The 20,699-nt window shown below is 47.1% G+C and overlaps 1 pseudogene; it reads right to left on the reverse strand.

The window, feature by feature from the left end:
• Window positions 1-11,954: 11,954 nt before the first annotated feature.
• On the reverse strand, window positions 11,955-12,491 carry LOC130874951 (60S ribosomal protein L11-like; annotated as a pseudogene).
• Window positions 12,492-20,699: the final 8,208 nt, after the last annotated feature.

Raw genomic sequence — 20,699 nt, forward strand, 5'->3', positions numbered from 1 at the left:
TCAGCACATTTTCTTCCAGAGCCACCATGTCCTTGTCCCACCTAACTGATCAGCAACTCCACAGTCAACACCCAGGCATCTTGGAATTTTTTTAGACTTTAAAAGTTTTATTTTCCATCTATGAATGTTTTGTCAACAAATATGTATGAGTACCATGTACATGCCTGATGCCTTCAGTGGTCAGACGAAGACAACAGATCTCCTGGAACTAGAGTTATGGATGGATGTGAGCCACCATGTGGGTGCTGGGAACCAAACCCAGGTCCCCTGCAAGAGCAACAAGTGCTCGTAACCCCTGAGTGCTCTCTTTAACCCCTGTTTTGGAGTATTTTGAATCACCTTTTTATTTCAAGATCTATCATGGTGGGAACCTGACCATTCTTTAGACACGAGTCATCATGTGTGGGAGAGTTGTTCCAGATGGTAGAGCAGAGAGGAGACTAGAGGTGGCCCAACATCCTTGGTGTTTGTTCACTCTCTGTACGCTTTTGGAAGAGTAGAGCCTGGCCTGAGATCCTTAGCATGGATGAGCTCATTACAATTAGCTTCTTTTGAAAGGAAGAAAACATGTTTTTGAAGGCTGCTTGACAGACAAGGAGGATATTAATAAATGACATGCAAATTTCTTAATTTCGCTTTGGCTGGCTATGTGATTGCTACTTCTGCAGTGCAGGCTGCTGATGGAACTTCTTCTGAGCTGTGAGTCGGTATTAGGCTGTCTGGCTGAACTCAGCTAATAACCAGAGTGCAGGGCCATTCTTACTCAAAACGGCAAGATGAGGACACATCTGATGAAAATTGGCTCGGCATGAGAAGTTGAGAGCTTAATTCTGAAGCCGTTTCTTGGGCGGCTATTCTGCAAAACCTTGCTGAAGAGGCTGCTTGAAGTTCTTTTTATAGCTCCATGGCTCATACATGAGAAATGGTCTCATTGATTACTGGCCTCTGATACTTCGCTTTGCCATGTTGTTGGCTTTTCTGTATCTTCAGTTCTATACAGGGATCGGGGACATCTGTGTCCCACCATGCAGGCTTGTGAGCTCTGAGCTTCTCGTTCATATCACCCTTTCCTCGTCTCTTGAGATCATGTGTGAGGTCCTTCATCATCATTTCACAGGATGCCTAGGGTCCTCTTTGGACTAACGGTTTTCTTGGTTGTTATCTGGTGAGAACCTGACAGTGTAAGACAGTAGTTAAGAATGTAGGTGTTGAAAGGAGACAGTAGTTAAGGATGGAGGTGTTGGAACGAGACAGTAGTTAAGGATGGAGGTGTTGGGATGAGACAGTAGTTAAGGATGGAGGTGTTGGGATGAGACAGTAGTTAAGGATGGAGGTGTTGGAATGAGACAGTAGTTAAGGATGGAGGTTTTGAAACAAGACAGTAGTTAAGGATGGGGTGTTGGAATGAGACTCCTTGGGCTAAGAACCTGTTCCCACCACTCACTGCTGCTGCTTCTTTTCTTAGTGGCCTGGTGGGTCCTGTCCTTCAAATAGCCATTTCTATGAAGAACCATCCTTTACTGCAACAAACTATCTGAGGCAATCAACTTATAAGAAGGAGGGGTTTAGGTTCACAGTTTCAGAGGTGTCTGAGCATGGTCACACAGTCTACTGTCTTTTGGGCAGTGGCAAGGCAGTATGTCATCATGAGCTCACCTCATGGTAACAGAGAAGTAAAAAGAGCCAAGAGGAAAGACCAGGGTCCCATTACTGCCTTCAAATGCATATCCCCAGCAACTTAACTTCCTTCAAAGAGGCTCTACTTCTGGAAAATTTCATTGCCTCCCTGTAATGCCAATCTGGTAACTAAGATGCCAGTACATGGTCCTTGGCTAGATATTAAATTCTAGACTATGCTGTCATTCTCTTGCATTTATTCTTTTGAGAAGAATTTTTTCCTGGTAAAGATTGTCCTCCCCAGGCATGAGTGAATGAGAAACTTGTGTACTGAGAAAAGTAGCAACCATAAATTGAAGGCATATAAGTAATGCAAGATGCCCATTTATGTCTTGCCAGGCATAGACAGAGCTCAACTCTCACCTCCTCCTCTTTGAATACACAGGGTTTTGGATTGTATGTGTGAATTACGTGTGCAGTCATCCATAGATTTAAAATAATACCACTATCTCTAAGCAAGTCATAGGCTTTGAATTACATATAAAACAGTTTGTGGATGCTAGGAAAGACTTTAAAATATATGAATTTTGGGGAAATAGCTATGATCTCATTCTTTTCCTCACTTCCATCAATGACCTTGGGACTTTGCTTTCCTTGGTCAAGTGCTTGTGTTAGGGTAACCATAGGTTGGCTGTGAATTCCCTGGGAAGCCATCAAATTGTGCTTGATAGGATGGATGCTCACTTGTACATGGGCACAGAACTGGTTCTGTCTTGACTGCTGTGGCAAATGTTCACTCAACATCTGTTTTCTGTAGGCGCCATTGTTTCTAAGCCCGTTTTTGTAAGGGGGCAGCAAGACAGCTGGCTGATACTGTCCTTTTCTCTGCTTTCACACAGCTGGGGAGTCATTTCGGTCATGAGCTGCAGGAAAACTGTGGACAGCATGCACCTTTCGAAGCAGAAATAAAGTGTTACAAAGAGAAAACCTCTTTTCTACCCTTTGTCCCTCCTTCTGGCTACTGTTTAGATTTGTAGTGTCCCCACAAAGCCAATACGTTAAAGACTTGATTTCCACATGCTGCTATTGGGAAGTGATGGGACCTTTAAGAGGTGAGGCTGACAGGGACACTAAGCTATTGGAAGTGTTCCCTCAGAGAGGATTGTGGTACTCTGGTCTGTTTATTTCTTTTAAATACATGGCCACAATGTCTACAGTCACCATGAAGTTCTGCCACAGACCATAACCAACATGATCATGAACTAAAACCTCCAAGCTGGTGAGCCACAAAAACCATTTCTCTTGGATAGATGACCATGTTACAGTAACAGTAGGTAGACAGACTGGAATTATAGACATCAAAAGATCCAGGTGGCAGAGTTGAATGTTTTTTTCTGTTCCATGGGTCCCCCTGGACCAGTTTCTTTCCCACTCACAGTCCCTGCAGCAACTTATGAAATAACACTCTGAGGCATAATATTAATTACAGTTGTTTGGCCAGTGGCTCAGGCATATTTCTGACTAGCTCTCACACTTAAATTACCCCATTTCTATTCATCTGTGTATTGTCACAAGGCTGTGGCTTACCAGTGATGCTCCGGCATGCTACTCCTTCGGTGTCTCCTTGACTCCTCCTTCCTTCTCTCTGCATCTTCGTTTGGATTTCCCGCCTAGCTGTAGTTTTCCTGGCCTATGGCTAAAATGGCTTTATTCATTAAACAATAAAAGCAATGCATACTCATAGCATACAGAATGACATTCTGCATCAAGGTGGCATCCAGCAATTGTTTGGGAAATCCTGACTAGGTTCAGAATGGAGTGAGGAACAGAATAATGGACAGAATCTAGGTCTCCCATCACTGGTGCTCTACCCGGACCTATTAGCAACCTTCACACTTCTTACTATTAGAAAAGAAATGGGCTTATTTCTTTCAGCCATTCTAGCTCCATTTTCTGTGACTTGTGAAAGAAAGCATTCTTAGATTATTTTATTACCTTAGTTAATTTATTTATTTGTTTTGGTATGGTGGTGGTGGTGTGTGTGTGTGTGGTGTGTGCTCATGTTCCGTGGTGCATGTGTGCAGGTCAGAGGGTAATAGGAGTTGGTTCCCCTATTAGTGTGGGTCCCAGGGATTGAACACAGGTCGGGCTGTCAGACTTAACAGCAAGTGACTTCTGCCAAGCCACATCATTAACCCTGAAAGCATTCATCCCTAACTAATGCTGATCCAAAGGAAAGTTCTTCCAGAAACCAGAAGTCAAACTCACTTAGCAATTTTTTTAATGTCTTCCAAAACAGTACAGTTGCGGCCTAAAACTACAGTCTAGATTATTTTTCCTGATCTGTTCCATGTTCTTTCTGCTAAGACCGATCAATTCCAGATACCACGTCCTGCAAGGGGAGGACAAGCACAGCTCAGCACCTTCACTGGCTGCCTCTCTCCTCAGTGTTCTCTCCTTCTCTTCCCCCTTCTTTCTCTCTCTGTCAAAAGCAATTCGTATTTCCTTTGTCTTCTTGAGATGAGGCTTCGCTAAGTTGCCAGTCCTGACCTCGAACTCTTGGCTCAATCCAGGCTCCCACTTCATCCTTCCTAGCATTTGCCTGACTTAGTCCTTCTGTACTGACTACTCAAAAACCAGCACCCCGAAAGGGTGTTATATATGTTTGGTTTACACAGCATGGCTTTGACCCTGAGTCAGATAGAAGGAAAGCACAAGGAACAGCAACAGATGCCCTTATGAGTATTTCATTAATTTATTCCCAATATTTATTTAACAAATATAAGTTGACCAGACTTATTATAAAAGTCTCCTCAGAGGGTTAAGCATCTCTGGAGGAAGTTTGCTTGTCCTGAGTGAGGCATGCAGCAAATCTCTAAACTGAATTCCAATGCAATGATTATTTGTGTTAAAGTCCACAAATCCTCGTCTGGATCATTCTTCAGTACAACTGGGTCAAACCAGTCCTTCTAAACCTAAATAAGTTCACCAGACCAGACATGAGATGAGAGCTAGAAGGGTTAGGGTACATCTTTGAGGAGAGCTCTTGCCTGGCCTGTGAAAGGCCCTACATTTAAACCCCAGCACTACAAATCAAAAACCAAAACAAAATTGTGGAAAGCCAGAATACAAGCCCCTCTGAAGAAAGGGAGTGGATTTGTTTTTGGATGTGTGTGTGTGTGTGTGTGTGTGTGCGCGCGCGCGCGCGTGCATTTATATATATATATATATGTATGGATACATGTATATGCAAGCGTGTGTATATCAGACTTCTAAGTGCTGGCATTACAAGAGGACCACCATACATTTATATGCTGTGGTGGTTTGAATGAGAATGCCCCATCCCCCAGGGTTATATGTTTCAATGCTTGATCCCCAGTTAGCAGTGTAGGGATATAGCCCCACCCATTGGGGGCGTGTTCGCCTTGGGCTAATGTTTACTGATAAATCTGCCGGGTGTGATCCCAGCAGCCCCCTTTTTGCTCTGCCTTTCCTGTTCTCCGTGAGAACCTGTGGTCCTGTAAGTCTATTTCCTTATTAAAGCTGTATATATTTTTATAATCTGTCTGCATTCATTTACACCGCCACATAGCAGAACTGTTTGGGAAGGATTAGGAGGTGTGGATTTGTTGGAGGAGGAGTGTCAACGTGAGTGGGCTTTGAGGTCCCCCCTCACTCTCTCTCCTGCCTATGAATCAGCATGTAAAACTCTCAGCTACTGCTCCACTACTATGCCTGTCTGCTTCCTGCCGTGATGATCACGGACTAGCCCTCTAACATTGTAAGGAGGCTCCCACTTCGATGTCTTCTTTTATAAGAGTTGCTATGGTCATGGTGTCTATTCACAGCACTAGAGCAGTGATTAAAGACACACGGGGTCTGGGGATTCTGACTCTAGTCCTTACGCTTGATCAGCAAGTGCTTCATCCACTAGCCACATCCCAGATCCTGGAGAGGAATTCTTACTAAGACTACCAGTTTCTAGACTAGCCCATCTGGAAAAATTTTTGATGCATTTGAAATGGGACCATTTTAACCTTACCTGATTAGCATTTCCAAGTTTAAGGAGCTGGACATCCTTCGCCAGAACCTTCTGTAACTGGAAAAGGGGACTAATAGAGATTCTAAGAGTTCCCAGAATTCGGATTTGAACTCATTGTCACCAAAGCACAACAGCTGGGTGTGGGAATTGCCACAGGATGAGCCTGCAGCATCTCCCCAGAGCGTTAGTTCTGTCAATAATAAATAACCAAGACACTTTTATGTTTCAATAATAGACTTGGAGCCGGGCGGTGGTGGCGCACGCCTTTAGTCCCAGCACTTGGGAGGCAGAGGCAGGCGGATCTCTGTGAGTTCGAGACCAGCCTGGTCTACAGAGCTAGTTCCAGGACAGGCTCCAAAACCACAGAGAAACCCTGTCTCGAAAAACAAAAACAAAAAAAACAAAACAAAACAAAAAAAGACTTGGAGCACTACTGTATGAGTTGTATGTGATTGTATAGAGTCACACAGGGCTTCAGGGAACTCTTGTTTGGGTGAGTTGCACCAAGCACTCAGGGGCACAGCTTGGGCTGAAGTCTGAGAGCAGTGCGTAGGTGAATCAGGCTTTCCAGATGTTGAACTCTGCACAGATGTCAGTCTCAGGAAGTGGCTCCCCCAGGAAGGGGCCCTGTGTAGTTGCCTTCCCTTTCTAGACCTTTCCATACAATATAGAATAGAATATTGATAAAGAAAAACACATCTGATGTGGGAGTGATTTTTTTCTAATCTGTTGCTTTCATTGGTTAATTAATAAAGAAACTGCCTAGGCCCATTTGATAGGCCAACCCTTAGGTGGGTGGAGTAAACAAAACAGAATGCTGGGAGAAAAAAGCTGAGTCAGGAGTCGCCATGATTCTCCCACTCCAGACAGACGCAGGTTAAGATCTTTCCTGGTAAGCCAGCTCATGGTGCTACACAAAATATTAGAAATGGGTTAGATCAATATGTAAGAGCTAGCCAATAAGAGGCTGGAACTAATGGGCTAGGCAGTGTTCAAAAAAATACAGTTTCCGTGTAATTATTTCGGGGCATAAGTAAGCCATGCGGGCAGCTGGGTGGCGGGGACGCAGCCCCGCCGCTCTTATTATAACACACATCTACTCAGAATCCCACCTCTGAGGAGTGCCACAGATGACATGAGTAATTTATTATTTTATTTCATTTTTATTATTTGAACATTGTGTGTGTGTATTTGCAGGTGACCACCATGGTCACAGAAGACAAAAGAGGGTATCAGAGCCTTTGGAGCTGGAGTTAGAGGTGGCTCTGAGTTGACTGACGTGCTGGGAACTGAACTCAGGTCCTCTGCAAGAGCAGGACATGGTTTTAACCACTGAGCTGTCTCTCTAGTTACTCAGGAGACTGCTTGACACACATGTGCAGTGCATGCAGGGATCCTGGGATCCTCTCTCCTATTTGTCTGTGTGCTTTCACAGTACATAGATAATTTAAAAATGTTTGGATTAGCCGGGCGGTGGTGGCACACGCCTTTAATCCCAGCACTTGGGAGGCAGGCGGATCTCTGTGAGTTCGAGGCCAGCTTGGTCTACAAGAGCTAGTTCCAGGACAGGAACCAAAAAGCTACAGAGAAACCCTGTCTCGAAAAATCCAAAAAAGAAAAAAGAAAAAAAATGTTTAGATTAATTTGATTTAAGTCGATACAAATGGATTGAGATGTTCAGATACCCACTTACAGCAAACAAAATTACACATTATGGTGAGCACACATTTATGAAGATGTGTAAGCTCTCTTGCTTCCTCTCACTCTCCAGAACCTGTATCTGCTCAGTCAGTGCCGGCTTCCGGGCTGTAAGTTTACACTTCACATCCTACAGGTCAGAGGGAAATTGTGCTGAGGAAAATGACTCTGGGGTCTTCCTGGCTCTGAGCCTGGACAGATTAGAGCATCAGTCTCACACCTGAGTAGCCTGACCACTGCCGACATCACTCGTGAGCCTGAGGTGGTGAGAGCAGAGCCCCGCTGACCAGCTCGGTGAGAGGAGAGCGGAGCCCATCTGCTGATGCTGATGGGCTGGATGTGACACAGCCTGCTGGGGTGGACGTGGGCCAAGGGTGGCCAACAGCAGGTGGCCCCGCACATGGCGTGGTGAGTCCAACCGAGTGACGTGGGGCAGACAGGCAAGCAGAAGATGCCCGGCATGGACGCCCTGGGTACAGCTGCTGCCCATAGCTGGTCTGGACACACCTGCCCAGCCTAAGGGCGCAGGCTGCTGTGAGTGGGAACCTTTGTTCAGAGGATGACTTTACAATGTGGTTCCATAAACAGTGGCAAGGCGTTAGGTGGGGACAGAGCCCTACACTCTTCCCTGTGTGTGCTCTGCTGGTGGTGGGGGGAGGGGAGCAGGCTGGCCTCCAGGCTCCCTCCAGACTTCTCTTGCCTTCCCTTCTCTTCCTCTTTCCTCTGGTGTGTGTGTGTGTGTGTGTGTGTGTGTGTGTGTGTGTATGTGTGTATGTGTGCTTTCCTACGTGTGAATGTAGGTACGCATGTGCCACAGCACACATGTGGTGATCAGAGGACAACCTCAGGTTGTTAGAGATAGGGTTTCTTTGTTGTTTGCTACTTTCTTAAGGCTAATTGATTTGTAAACTTCTGGGAATTCTCCTGTTTCCACCCAGGAGTGCTGTAATTATATGCATGTATTTAACCATACCCAGCTTTACCTGGCTCATGGAGATCTGAAGCCCAGGTCTTCATCTTGTGCAGCAAATGCTTTAAACCATCTCCCCTGAGCAGACACTGGATTTTGAGTCAGCCTGAACATGGTCCGAGCTCTGCAGTCTCTGAAGTATGAGGAGGCCCCAGCCTGCTTAACCCCTCTGTAAAACAGCACAGTCTAAGGATTAGGACCAGAACTCTATAGTGAGTGCCTCGCAGAGGGCCTGGGTCAGTGTAAGTCCTCATTAGGTAGCGGTTGCTCACCAAATGGCCTTTCTGCTCTGGTGGAGAGCAGCCTTATCTCCAGCTCTCTCTCTCTCTCTCTCTCTCTCTCTCTCTCTCTCTCTCTCTCTCTCTCTCTCTCACACACACACACACACACACACGCATTTGCACCCGTACCCGCGCGCGCGCGCACACACACACACACACACACGACAGTAATAACCCATAATGCCTTGGCATATGCTCTGTCTGCTGTGCAAAGCCTTCTTTCTTCCCTGTTACAGGCCGTCCTGCGTCTAGCGGTCCATTCTCCCTTTCTGTTCTATATGTAGGCTTCCCACGTGCCTCTGTTTGTTAATTTATTTTTAAAATGAAATCTTGCTAGGTTATGCAGGTTGGCTTCAAACTTCTGGACTCGAGCAATTCTTCTACCTCAGCTTCCAGAGTAGTTGGGATTTTGATGGGGAGGGGAGGAGTTTGCAACCAGCTCCCCACTAGACTTAAATGATGCCCTGCGCTGTGTGTGAGCTATGTGTGTAGATCCCTGTTGGAATCCAGCATTGTGCCCTGAGTTTTGGAACAGCAGCACATTTGGGGCCTAGTGCCTCAGGGTTTCAATTCAGATGGAAATGAGCTGATTTACTGTTTTTTATTTTATTTTCTGAATATACCCCAGCCTGGGCTTGAACTCACTATGTAACCAGGCTGTCTTCAAACTCATTTCTGCCTTAGCCTCCTAAGTGCTGGTATCACAGGCATAAATCACCAAGGCTAGCTCAAAAATGAATTTAAATTCCACCTCAATTCCTACCCATCTAAGCGGCGGGTGTCACGTGCTCCAGTATACTTGACTCTGCTTTCTGAGTAGCAACAAGGATGCAATAACAGCATGAAAGGAGCTTATGAGATTAGCTTGGGAGCATTTGAAAGCATGAAACATGGTAGCCCCTTCATGAGCATTAGGTACGATTGGTTTTACTAATGCTTCGTTAAAGATTGACACAGCGATAACAGTAAGACCGAGCCGGTGTAGAGCTCAGGGTCTTCCGTGATGAAAACTGCCCTGGTTACTCTACCCACAAGCTCGTCTCAGGCTAATTCTTCTCACTAAGGCAGGGAATGGGTGGGCACGGAAGGCAGCCCTGGTGAGGCAGGGGCCAACCCCTGTGACTCACAGGGACTTACCGCTGTGTTCAAAGCTCCCATTGTTGCCTGGGGCAAGTTCTGCTTTCCAAGGTCGAGGGCTGGCTGCTGGCTAGGGCCCTCTGGGGAGGGACTTTAGATTTACACACAGGTGAGAAATAGAACCACTGTTGCTCTGAGGAGGAAGCCCTGAGCGGTGGTGTCACTGTCTTTCTGATGAAGTTAATTTCTCTTTCTTTTTAAAATTATGTGTGATCCAAAACCAAAAACAACCCAACTCACTAGGTTTCTTTTTTTCTATTGTGTCTGCCTGTACCCTTTCACCCCATAAACACAGCCTCTGTGCTGCAAAATTTTCCTATGATGCAGCCCTAAGGTGACTTTCCTTTCTCAGTTTGGAACCTATAGCCTGTGTATGCAAGACAAGCCCTCACTCCCGGGATTTTGAAGGAGCCCACAGGCCCTCTACTCTTTCTGATTATTCGTTCCAGTCAGCCTGACTTCCTGGAAGCGTCATAAGCCTGCTGGAGCAGACATGGACCAAGAGAGCCCAGTAGCTGGTGGCTCCCCATGTGTCTTCTGGCATCATTTCATCCTACGTGTGGATCCTTAGCCAACCTGGCCTTGCTTTTCCTCCCTCTCCAGAGCCTGCCTTCCATCAAAGCTCTAGGCTCAGGTTAGAAAGTTACTGGGAATTGACAGGGAAGCTGGTCCTAGGGGCTGCAGTGGCGTTCAGGGGCGGGCGCTGGGTTAGCCTTTGCAAGCTGGTGGTGTGGTCTTAAATATCTCCTTTGTTTTAGGAGGCCCAGAGGCTTGGCATAATAAAGTTTAGTGTTCTGTGGGTTTCTCGTTCTTGTCCTTCCTTCTTATTTTGTCCCATCATTGAACTAGTCAGGATGGCTTCGTTTTGCTGGGCCATGCTGCTTGGTCAAAGCGCTCCTCTATTGTTAACCTGTCTAACAGCTGAGAACAGTGAGGTACCCAGAAGCTACAGAGCCACCCAGGATCACGTGACAGTGGGCTAGGTGGGACTCACACTTCCATTGGTGGTGCTGCCTGTTGCCCTTGGCTCAGGCAGAGCTCTCCAGAGATATGCGCAGCTCAGCTCACATTACACAACAGGGCAAGGTCTCTGCAGAGGCTGCCCCCTCTTCCCCCTCTTCCCTCTCTCCCCCCCCACCCCAAAAGTGTCAAAACAGCAGTAGAGAGACGTGGTAATGTGGAACCTTGGTAGCTTTGCTCTCGAGGGTCTCTTGTGGCAGAGCCTGGGGACTGTTGGTAACATTGAGTGTGGCATGCTCCAGGTTGGATTAGGAGGTCCCGAGTAGGTGACTGGATAGTTCACAGTGGCCCTCGGCTAACTACACTGTGTTCCAAAGGGCACAGCAGCTGTTCAGCCTGAGGGCTGGGGAGAGGGCAGGAGCAGGCGGGCAGGAGGCTCACCCTAGGGAGTGCCTGCAATGATGCTTTCCTTGGGGACTTCTAGCAGTCCTCCTGCCTCAGCCTCTCAAATGCTGGGATTGCAAGCGTGGTGTTACTCTGAGCCTAGAAGTCTTTCCTTGAAGGGGCCTTTTAAATCCAGCACAGATGCTTCGCTTTCTCCCTTTCTAATCCAGCAAGTCGTGCAAGGAGCCATGGCAAAGTCTGTCTTTTCCTCTGAAACCCTTGCTGAGTTTCCTTCCAGACTGACAGTGGTGCAGGGGCACCATTTTGGCTACAATCCCGCCACGTTTCATTTTCACGTTTTCATTGAAAAATCGAAATCTGGAGAATTAGAGGCTTTCCATATTGATTTTCCAAGGGCAAGTGAAAATTGCATTTTGTATAGGACCAAGGAAGAGTCACCCAGAGTGGTGACAGACCTGACTCTGGAGATGGCACGAGGCCAGGGGAGCAGTCTCTGTGATTTCTTGACGCGGCAACAGCAAGAACTGAGTTCGATCCGCGCGAACTGATCTCCTGTGTTATAATATCAGTTTTGTTGTCAGTGGACAGGAGAAGTGGCAACTTTGGAGGTTTAAACCTCAAGCTCTGAGCATGTTGGGGTCGGGTATCAAGTCTGCTACCCACCCCCCCTTCAGCCAGGCGGGATGCTTTGGGACAATGCGGGGAACCTTCCAGAGTCCCAGCTAGCGCATTCACTTTGAGGTCTACCTCTGCATCCTGGGTTCAGATTCTACTGTTACAGTACTTTGAGAAATTGTTCTTTTTTTTTTTCTGAGAAAAATTTTATTGGCCTTTTGAATAAAATTTATTTGCCAGGAAGGATGATCCCATCATACTTTTGCTGGAACCAGCGCATGGCTTCCTCTTTGCTGATTCTGTGTTTGGCCCCAATGCAGCCTGTCCTGCGCTTCTTGTCTGCGATGCTGAAACCTGGCCTGCTGAGCACCACATAGAAGTCCAGGCCGTAGATCTCAATGCTTGGGTCATATTTGATACCCAGGTCAATGTGTTCTTGAATCCCAAAGCCGAAGTTCCCAGTATCTGAGAAGTTATTTTTCCCCAACTCCTACTCCCGCACCTTCAGGCCTTTCTCCAGAATCTCTTCTGCCTTGGCTCCACGGACAGTGCAGTGAACAGCAATCTTTTCATTTCTCCTGATGCCGAAGGACCTCACGGTGTACCTAGCTTTGGAAAAGACAGGTGTCTGGCCTGTGAGCTGCTCCAACACCTTGGCTGCCCGGGTCAGTCTGTCCCCGCTCTCCCCAACACAGATATTGAGGCAGAGCTTGCGGATGCCAAGTTCCCGCATGGGGTTCTCCTTTTCACCTTGATCTTGCGACATGATGGAGAACAGGAAGAGCGAGAAATTGGTTTTTTTGAACTTCAACTTTTTATCTATAAATGGAAGATAATAATAGAAATATTAAATAAGGTAGTAAAACTTAGGTGATTGAGTTAAGAAATAAATATCTCAGGGGGCTGGAGAGATGGCTTAGAGGTTAAGAGCACTAGCTACTCTTTCAGAGGACCTGAGTTCAATTCCCAGAAACCACATGGTGGCTCACAACCATCTGTACTGAGATAAGACAACCTCTTCTAATCTATAGGAATATATGCAGGCAGAATACTGTACACATAATAAATAAATATTAAAAGAGACAGTGATTGTTTTAAAAAAATAAATAAATATCTCTTGGCTGGCCTAATGAATAAGTATGAAAATTGATATGACATTTGAGTTGTTAGTTTAGGTATTTGTTGTGTGTGATGACAGTCTTGATGAGATGGAAATGTTATTTGTGTGTGTGCGCCCGCACACATGCGTGTGCATGTGTGTGTGTGCATGCACATGACGTGGTGCATGTGTAGAGGAGAGAAGATAAAATGCATGAATGAGATCTCACCCTCTACTGTGTGGGTCCTGGAGGTCAAATTCAGGTTGTTAGGTGACAAGTGTCTTTCCCTACTTAATCCTCCTCTGCCAGTCTCAAGACTGAACCGTCTCTTGATACAGTAAAAAAGTATTGCAGGGTTTGCGACATTGGGTGACCTTGTTTAAGGAGTTCTCTGTCATGTTGGATTTTATGTCTTTTCCTGTCCATCAGGCTCAGCGCCTTCTTGTTGGCAAAGAGTGGCACTGTGATGCCCCTCCCTGCAAAGCCACTTTCTGGGAAAGACATGTTGGGACTTCATACCCAGAAGCAGTTGGTTCTTTGCTTGCTGTGTCTTTTTCTGCCCACCCTTATAAACACCCGCACAACGTCCCATCTCCCCCTCCCCACAAGCAGGCAGATCGTGAACATCAACCAAAGCCCTCAAAATGATTCTGGCCAGAAAATAAACACATCTTCACAAAGCAGGTGAAAATTCTGGGACTTTGAATAGGGTGGATGGGCGCGGGGAGACATGGAGCCAACTACAGGATTTCCCAGGGTGTCCCCCAGGCACCCCAGCTTTCAGGATAACCCACAAATGTTTCAGCCAGATGTGCAGTTCTTGGAGCAGGAAGTTAAACAACTGCTCTGAAGAGCATGCTAAGAAACTTTATTGTTGCCTTGTAGCGTGCGTTGCTAGGAGAGACATTAACGCTACTGCTGGGGAATTAGTGAGAGGCAAACTCAGCCGGAAAAGCTGAGTGCCAAAGAAGAGAAGAAAATTCTGGGGGTGGGAGGAAAGGGTGGGGAGGGGAAGGGAGCCATGGGTGCCTGGGCTCTGACATTCTTCCTCTTCAGTGGATCCTCTTCCAACCTGCCGGAGTACAACAACTGGACGCAGCATGTGACAGGCGCCGCAGATGGATCACGTTTCCCACGCGCAGCTGTACTATCTGGCACACAGGTGTTCAGTTGTTTGCCAGCTGCTTTGCGGTGGCCTGCTTCTCCGCTGGGGGGATAAAGGGAAGCCCCACACTTGTTGCCCTCGAGAGGGAGGAGGGGGCTGGAAAGTCCAGCTTCCACGGGTTACTCGTGTGTGAGTTAGTGTGTGGCTCTCCACCCGGGTCTGGAAGCGGCCTCTGAGGTTTTGGGGTCTCCGTCTACAGACTTCCTCAGGACAAACTACAGACAGGAGGGTGGGGATGGGGTAGAGTGGGGTCCCTTCAGGCATAAGGCATAGGCTGGAGTCCCAGGGAACCTGGTAGAGAGGCAGTGGGCCCAGGGCTATGAGACCACTGGACTCTTAAGGCAGGTCTCATCTTCCCTTTCTAACAATTGGAGACCTGTCAGTGTTCTTACTTGGTTCTAGGCCTCAGTTTTCTCATCTGACAGTTGGGTGTGTACTACCCATGCCTCTACCTCCTCACGAGGACTCTGTTAGGCAGGATGTGAAACCTTTAGGGAAGCCCTGTCCCTTGCTCCTGCCCTTTGCAGCTGGAGACAGTTAGAACAGGGTTGAGGGCTTGTCAAGTTCCTGGGACAGGGCCCGGGATGCTTGTTGTTCAAGCTTGGCTGAAGGGATCTGAGATTCCAGGCTCGGATACCATGAGCTTCCTAACCTGGATGACAGGTTCCCCACCACCATGGAAGCAGAAGGCTGGCATTCAGGAGTGGTGTTATGGAGGAAAGGAAAAAGGGAGATGTATGTGACAACCTGGACCCAACAAGCCAGATTTGGCTGCTTGTCCTCAATAAGCCACTTGAAAGAATGAAATTAATTGTGAAAAGCAGAGAAGGGAGGTTTAGTCAATGTGACCACACTGGGCAGTAGGACTAAGATTAAGCAACCCCCTACAAAGTCCATCTTTAGGGTCCTGTCTTGAGGGTAAAGTTTAAATAGAAAGCAAGAGACATGCGTAACCAAACAGGTTGCAGAGTTCTGTCCCCAAGTCTCCTGCAAGATTCATGAACCAGTTGTAAATCTTTCTCTAGGGGATAAGTTCCTCCTCTGGCTTTCCATGGATTTTAGCCTTTTCCTGGGAGGACATTCCTGGGGGGAACTCTAATTTCTTTTTTTTTTTTTTTTTTGGTTTTTCGAGACAGGGTTTCTCTGTGGTTTTGGAGCCTGTCCTGGAACTAGCTCTTGTAGATCAGGCTGGTCTCGAACTCACAGAGATCCGCCTGCCTCTGCCTCCCAAGTGCTGGGATTAAAGGTGTGTACCACCACCGCCTGACAGGGAACTCTAATTTCTTAAGGTCTATTGTGACATAGTTACGTCTGATGGCCAAAGGCGGGACACAAGTCAGCCCGTTGCATTGCCACCTCAGCCGGTCGGTCTCACCTTTTACCTGTACTCTGAATTTCTCTTCTTAGCACCTGTGAGTTTGAGAGTCTTCATGGTTGATACTCAGAGGTCTTCCTGCCCGTCTGAACATCCTGGGGGCCCTGGGTCACGTGCCTGTCCACTTTTCTGTCCTGGGCCCACAAGAGGGCTTGGATGAGTATCTGATGGAGAAGCAGAGTGGGGGAGGCGGACTGAGCAGGAGGGTGCCTTCACTGCCCGGCCACTCTCAGCTCCACCCAGGGACAAGGATGACCACGTCTGAAGGATGGACACGCCCCCCATCCCTGGACCTTGACAGTGGGAGACGAGAATGAGACTTGGTGGCGGGGGAGGGGGGGATCTCATGGGATCTCCTGGAGGAAGGGGCCACACCAGGCTCTGTGGTTTGGATGGGGTCGCTCATTGGTTGTCTTTCTGGGTTTACCTAGGGAACATCACTACCTTTATTGAATGAGTTTCTACTCCGGTTACCTTTCTCTTGCAGTGATGAAACACTGACCAGTGCAACTTGGGAAGAAAGGTTCATTTGGCTTACACTTCCAGGTCAGAGTTCATCATGAGGGAAGTCAGAGAAGGGATTGAAGGGCAAGAACCGGGGGGGGGGGGGGGGGGGCGGGGGGGGGCAGGAGCCGTGGAGGAATGCTGCCTGCTGGCTTGCTTCCTGTCTCGCTCACAGGCTCTGGTGTAACTAGCTCTTTGTACTGCCTGAAATAGTCATGTCCATGGGGGGCTGGGCTCTACATCAGTTAAGACAATCCCGCGTAGACACGTCCACAGAATAATCTGGCAAAGACAATTACGCGACGGAAATGTGTGTGATTCTAACTTGTGTGAAGTAGGGGGCTAATGCTAAGTCAGCACCCCTCCCCCACTCCAAATCCTCCTGTGCATGCTTCAAGAAATTGCCACAGTCTTATCTGTTTCAAAGAGATTCTGTCTCCTCTAGTTAGGCTCAGGAGTTGAGGTGCTTACTCTGTGGTTCCTCCCCTGGTTTGAGCATTGTCCATACTTGCCTGGCCTACTAAGCTGGATGTTTTTCCTGGAGAACCAGCCAAAACCTCCCAACGGCCTTTTTTTTTTTCTGCCAACATTCAACTTACTTGGGCCACTGTAGTGGGCACTGCCACTCTACCCAGTTCACAGACCGGACAACTGAGGAACAGAGTGGCATCACAGCTTTCTCAGGGTCACACAGTTGTACGCGGCAGGTCCGATGTCCCAGTAACATCCCTGAGCCTTTGTTCCTACCGTGCCACTCACTGTTGCTAAGCAACACTGGGGATGGGTTAACAGCAATGAGAGGTAGGACCCAGCCCTTGTTTCCCAGCATGCTCTTGGGGGGAATAATGCCATCCTTCATTCATTCATTCATTCATTCATTCATTCAGTGAGTAGACAGTGGGCACCAGCTGAGTGGCAGCGCCTGTTCTTGTGGATGGAGAGAAACTCAGCTGATAATGGAGCAGTGCACCACCGCAACCCTTCTGCAATGGCAGAGAGGCTAAATGCAATGGACGCTGAATAGACGTGCAGCTCACAGTTTGATTAGCTGGTTAATTATGCTCACGTTAGGCACTGTGAAGGAAAATGTATTGTGTTGGAAGGGAAGCTTGTTTGGGGGGCAATTAAGGAGGGGTTTCCCGAGGAAAAGACTGTATTGTCACCTTTGATCCAGTGAGGACAGTGTCCCGGCCCTCTATTGGGATTGCGGGAGCACCTAGATGGGTTGATTTCAATAGATCAAGGAATTCAAGTTCTCATGCTCAGCTTAGAACAGAGGAAACAGTATGTGGACCCCAGGGAGGAACCCCCATTGGAATAGACTTGATGCCTGTATTTTTCCTGGTGCCTGACAGTCTTGGTGACCCTCACAGGCCAATTCATGAGCGATGGAAAATCACTTGTTGAAAATGTGATCCTCGGAGTGTCTAGACCCAGGCATCCGATTGCCATCCCTCCTCTTGCCCTTCCTCTGATCCTGCTATGAGACATTCTCTGTGTTTCCTAACATAGGTTTGCCGCTCTCTTGAAAACAGGCCAGCTCCTGCAAGCTCTGGACTTCACCCAGGGAGCATCTCTCTGTGGGCAGCCACACCAGCTCAGGCAGGTACAGTGGAGTCAACCAGAGACGGCGCTCCACGAAGGGAGAGGCAGAGGCAAGCCTGTTGATTTCTGATGGGGTGGAGTGAGGCTCCTCCTTGCCATCCGGATACAGCTGCCCAGATCCTTTCATGCTGCATTCTAGAACTTCTCTCAGAGTTGCTTTGGACAAGTGGGATACCACATGTCCTTGTTTTATTCCCTCAAGAGATGTGCTAGGCAGAGGAATCTATTGGGCAGCTGAGCCACTTTCCTTCTCAGGAGGTGTTTGGAGCACTCTGAGCTGTGCAAAGGAAGCAGAGATTTCCCACACAGCCCCAGAGGTGAGCGTCCCTCCAGTTGTATCCTCACTCAGATGGACACATAGCGAAGTCTGGCACACATTGGTAGCTAATTATTGCTCCAGACCACTTTGCTAGTTCCATAGGGACTCAGGAAAACAAATTTACTCCTTCCCACAAGAATCCTGGACTTCCGGTTGACAATGTTTTGAACGCCGGGCAGCCCACCTTCTGGATCAGTTATAATTTTGGCCCATGGTAAAGAATGTGGAAGCTCAGGTTGGGAGACGGACCAGAAGATGGACTAATGGTGGTTAATCCATCACCAACTTGATGCATCTCCTAGGAGACACATCTCTGGGCGTGTCTGTGAGGGTGTGTCGGGAGAGATTTAACTGAGGAGGGAAGATTCACTCTGAATGTGGGTGACACCCACCCTTGGGCCAGCTGGTCACCGGCCCCAGAAGTTGCATTGCACTGACTGTGGTTTTCCTCGGGACTGTTCCATTCTGATCAAGGAGACTTGGTGAGTATGTCACTGAAGACGCTGGGGTGGAGCCTCAGTAAATCTCAAGACATGAAGAACTGATTCAAAGGACATCTCACTAGTCTCCCCACTAACAAACCTTTTGTGCCTGAGAAATTTTTACACGATCCTGGGTATATGTAAAATACATATACAAAGCAAACATTTACTAAAAAATTATATAGAAAATTATATAAAAGGTAGTTTTCAAATAATGTATTAAAATTAAAAGCAAGTTTTCATACTAATAAGATGCATGCATGTGTTTATTTTCGTGTAAAGAATTAAATTGTGGCTGAATATTTAATGTTGCAGGACACAAGGCATCTTCAACGTTGTTCAGAGTTGATTAATATTCTTTATCATTGCTGAGAATGCTGCTCCACAAAATATCACAGCATGTTTAGAGCTGTTTCAGGAGTTTGTGGAAAGACCACCCAATTCCAAACCAAAATTTATTTTTATGTTTTTTAGAAATATTTATTTATTTTATGTATATGAGTGACCTGTCTTCACACACACCAAAAGAGGGCATCAGATCCCACTACAGATGGTTGTGAGCCATCCTGTGGGTGCTGGGAATTGAACTCAGGACCTCTGGAAGAGCAGTTAGCACTCTTAACAGCTGAGCCATTTCCCCAGCCCCCAAAACTTGTCTTTAGGAAGCTCAAGTCAGAAACTCAGATAGAAATTTTTTTAAAATAAATCTTCTAGCATGTTACAGCTCAGAAGAACACTAACGTGATACCTGCTGAGGAGAGCTGATGGGAAAATATTAAAAGTCCTTGTTTTCTGTAATAAAACCATTATGTTCCTATAAGAGCAAAATCTTTGTATGAGGAGCAAAAAGCCCTGCAACTCATAACGTGTAACAGACTCGAATCTGATCCAAGGTGTTTCATTTGGTATTTGTTGATGTTGCATGTCATGGCAGCATGCACAGTGCAAAAAGCATGCTGTGCGTTCAAAACCCAGCCTTGGTGGAACCCAGCTCCAGTGGAACCCAGCTCCAGTGGCGTTGCAGAATGCAATACTGTGAACGTTGCCCAGATTCATTTTGGATGCATGTTTAATTGTTGCATGTCCTTCTATTGCTGCCAAATATTTTGCACCCCACGTTCACTTACACATCACCCAGTTTAAGAGCTTGAGGTCTGGGCTCAGTTAAGAAGCATGAGGACTTATACTCTATCCCCCAGAACACACATAAAATCTGGGTGCAGTGGCTTTAATTTGTGATCCCAGCACTGGGGAGACAGACAGGAGGATTCTTGGCACCTGCTGGCCAGTTTATCCTAATTGGTGAGAGACACTGTATCAGAAGATGAAGAAGATACTTCACACTAACCTGTGGCATGATGTGCACACAAAACCACATATAATGCATCCACCTACACATGTGTGTAAGTGTGTAAGCATGCGGGTGCATGTGCTCACACATACAGAAGTTTGGGTCTAACCATGGGCCCTGTATATTATCGAATTGAATCTAGCTTTTGTTTGTTATTTGTTCGTTTTTTTTTTTGTTTTTTTTTTTGTTTTTTTTTGTTTTTTTGAGACAGGGTTTCTCTGTAACTTCCCCAGCTGTTCTGAAACTCACCCTGTAGACCAGGCTGGCCTCAAACTCACAGAGCTTGGCCTGTCCCTGCCTCCTGAATGGTGGGATTAAAGGTGTGCGCCACCTCCATCTGGCAAATCGAGTCCAGTTTTAAGCAACCATTTGATGTGTGTTATCTAATGTACCTTAATGATGTAGAAGACAAGGAAAACTGCTTTTAGGGTTGGAACTGGAGCCTCATTTCCCTTTGCCATCCATATCTGGGCAGTGTAGGCTGTGGTCTGTCTGGCAGCTAGAAGGAGCATTGTCACTCTTCCTGTAGATGCTTCCTTCTTTAAAAGGGTTGTGTGTGCTCACGCACGAGTGTGTCTGTGTGCACATTTGAGTAAGTTGACTCCTGCGGCAGCTGAAGATCTCCGCCAGCAAAGGGCATCGTACTTTGGCGCGGACTCACACAGCTCCTGTCCTCAAACACTTTCCAACTCCTGAAGACATCTCTACAAGAGTCTGATTGTTTTCCATCTCACCGAATCTCCTTCCATATCAAGATTGAGAATTTGAAAATGGACTCACTTTTTCGAGAGGAGTGGAGTAGACCATTCTTACAGGCTCCACGGCAGGAAAAGGTGTCAAATACATTCAGGAACGGAAACAGACTCTTCCTGAAAGGGGCAGAGCTTCTTAGTCCTGTGCTATCGTGGGCATGGTGTGCCTTGGGATCACTAGCGGTGTCCGCCATCCTCCAGCTTGGGAATGCTGTGAAGAGCTAGCTGCCGTCTGCTGGTATACAGGTTGAGCCCTCAGTGACAGACAGATCGCACCGCTATTACCAGCTCGCTAAGAGCTGTCACAGACTCAGTACTTGT

The sequence above is a fragment of the Chionomys nivalis genome, chromosome 5 (assembly GCF_950005125.1).
Source record: "Chionomys nivalis chromosome 5, mChiNiv1.1, whole genome shotgun sequence".
Lineage (NCBI taxonomy): Eukaryota > Metazoa > Chordata > Mammalia > Rodentia > Cricetidae > Chionomys > Chionomys nivalis.